Here is a 2,971-nt window from a genome sequence, read left to right on the forward strand (position 1 = left end):
GGAGGGAGAAAGACAGGGGGAGAAATATCAATGTGAGAGAGACACACTGATTGGTTGCCTCTTGTTTGTGCCCTGACCGGGGACTAAACCAGCAACCCAGGCATGTGTCCCGACTGGGAATCAAACCACTGACCCTTTGGTTCACCAGATGGTGCTCAATCCACTGAACCACACCAGCCAGAAGTAAACAAAACAAAATTTTAAAAATGTATATGTTTATTCATTCTAGAGAGAGAGGAAGGGGGAGGGAAGAGAGAGAGAGAGAGAGAGATCTACATGAGACAGAAACATTGCTTGGTTGCCTCCCACACATGCCCTGACAAGAGATTAAACCTGCAACTTAGACATGTGCCCTAACCGGGGATCGAACCCCCAACCAGCTGAGCCTCACCAGCAAGGGCAACAACACATTCTTAACCAATGGGTCAAATAAGAACTTACAAGTTAGCTTAGAAAATACTTTGAGATGAATGCAAATGAAAACATAACATACCAAGACTTATAAGATATAGCAAAAACAGTGCTCAGAGGGAAATTTATAACAGCAAGTGCTCACATTAAAAAAGAAGGAAGATCCCAAATCAATAATATAACTTTATACCTCAAGGAACTAGAAAAAAATCAAGCTAAACACTGCTGGTGGGTCTTTTGCCACATTTCCCAGGAAACTCTGCCTCCTGCCTGAGCTTAACCTGCTGCACCTTCCTCTTGTCTTGACACGTCGTCCACCCTTCTCCGCTCTGTTCCGCATCTCAAGAGGCCAACCTGTGTGGACCACGCCCACGGTTCTCTGCTCTCTGGCTTTTGCGTGGGTTTGACCAATGGCAGGCACAGGCAGGAGGGGTGGGGGCAGGAGGAGAAAAGGTCAGGGTCTTACTCTCCCAGATCGCTGCCTGCCTGGGGCTGTGAGTGGTCGCTCTCATAAGCAGAGACCGCAGTTCCTTCCACATGGCTGCTTTCTCTGGGTAGTTGTCCTGGGCACCTTCAGGCACGTGGGTGTTAATAGCTCTCCAGTCTTGCTAGCTCTGGGCTGCTTTGCCAGCCCCTCACTCTGCTCTCACCTTAATGAACAGCCCCTTTAAGAATCTGTCCCTGCATTTTCCATCCTGAGTGTGTCACTCATTTCCTATTAGATTCTGGCTGAAAAACTTACAAGTAGAATCTCTTTAAAAAAAGGAGGGAGGGGAAAATCTGAGAATAACTCTCTCTCTCTCCCCACCTCTGGTTGTGTTAGGGAAACCTACCACCCTCTGTGGTAACGCTGCCTTCTCACGGGGACCCCTGTGCTTCACCTTGGAGAGGCCTCCCCTCACGTCTTTGCTTTCTAACTCTGCCATTCATTTGGCATAGTTCGGTGTGCATATGACGATATGACTCTCAAAGGGGCAAAAGTCTGAAAATCCCAAACAGATATGCTTGTTGAAATCCACTCCTTTCCCCCACTAAATAGGGAATTATTCTGCTATTGTTGTCCAGTGACCGAAAGAGAGTGGTGCCTCTTCAGGAAGGGATGGGGAAAGAAAGCCTTTCTGTACCAGGAGGAGAGAGGAGAGGGTGGAGGCGGATGCTGGGGAAACAAGTGGCCAGGCACTGGCACCCCGAAATCTGAAAGGGGGCAGGGAGAGTAGAGGGCCTTTAAGATGATCTCCAGGGATCCTACCTCTTGGTGCTCGTGAAAGACCTCATGTGCTTCCCTCCCTTTGAGTAACTTGCTTCTAACCAACAAAATATGAAAATACTGAGGGGATGTTACTTTCATGATCAAGTCACAAGGCCTCTGACTTCTGTCTTGCTAGCATCTTTCCCCTTTGCCTGTTTGCCGGAGCAAGCGCCGTGTTAGAGTAACTTCCAGCCACCGGGGAGGAACTGAGGCTCTTAGCCCAGCAGCTCTGAAACCAAAGGAGAGAATTAGGAAAAGAAGTTTCCCCATTCGGGCTTTCAGATAAGACCTCAGCCCCGGACAGAATAAGAGAGTGTGAAGCAGAGGTCCAAGTTAAGCTGTGTTCAGATTCCTACCGTACAGAAACTTTGAGATAATAAACGCGTGTGCTTTTAAATCACTGACTGTGGGTAATCTGTTATGCAGAGACACATAACTAATAGTTAACTGATAGGTAACTAACAAGGGATGTGTGTATGGGGGAGGAGGCACACTGAGGGCCTTCTTTTCTTCTTAGCATTGTGAACTCAAGGAAGAGTCTACCACGCAGGTTGGCTTACTCAGCATCCATTTTCTCCCTTACTTCTTGCTGACAAAACCTTGCTTTAGATTAGGTCTCTGGGAAATCTTGGGATTGGGCTTTTGCTAGCCCCAGAGACGAGAATTTCGATTATTATAAGCAAACATAATCACTCCATTCTCTTGCTCCAGAGTGATATTAAAGGACACATGACTCAGTTCTGCCCACTACGAGTGGGAACAAAATCAGCAAAGGGGGATTCTGCAGTTTCTTTGCATTAAAAAAGCTGTGAGAAGAGACATTTTCCCTCTCTCTATATATACATATATTTACTTATCAGTTTTACTTTAAAAAAAGATTTTATTTATTTATTTTTAGAGAGAGAAAGGAGGGGGAGAGAGAGGGAGGGAAATATCATCACTGTGTGGCTGCCTCTCCCGCATCCCCCGCAGGGGACCCAGCCTGCAACCCAGGCCTGTGCCCTGACTGGGAATCGAACCGGCGACCCTTTGGTTCACAGGCTGGCGCCCAATCCATTGAGCCACCCCAGCCAGGGTGACAACTTCTTTTCTTGCCTCTGTATGAGTCTGAGTGAGAGGGTGATACGTGGCGCTTCTGTAGCTTGTGACACAACGTCAAGGACGGCAGAGTGGAAAAGATGAAAAACCTCTGTCCTCCATGGCATTTCTTGGTATGTAAAAGAATAAATTGTCCATTTTATTTATGGCTATCATTGAAACCCACTTGCATTTGGGTTTTTTGACACTTGCAGCCCAAAGCCCACCCCTCAA

Source organism: Sturnira hondurensis, unplaced genomic scaffold, assembly GCF_014824575.4.
Source record: "Sturnira hondurensis isolate 20B ecotype Veracruz unplaced genomic scaffold, ASM1482457v3 Scaffold0000880, whole genome shotgun sequence".
In the NCBI taxonomy this organism is placed as follows: Eukaryota; Metazoa; Chordata; class Mammalia; order Chiroptera; family Phyllostomidae; genus Sturnira; species Sturnira hondurensis.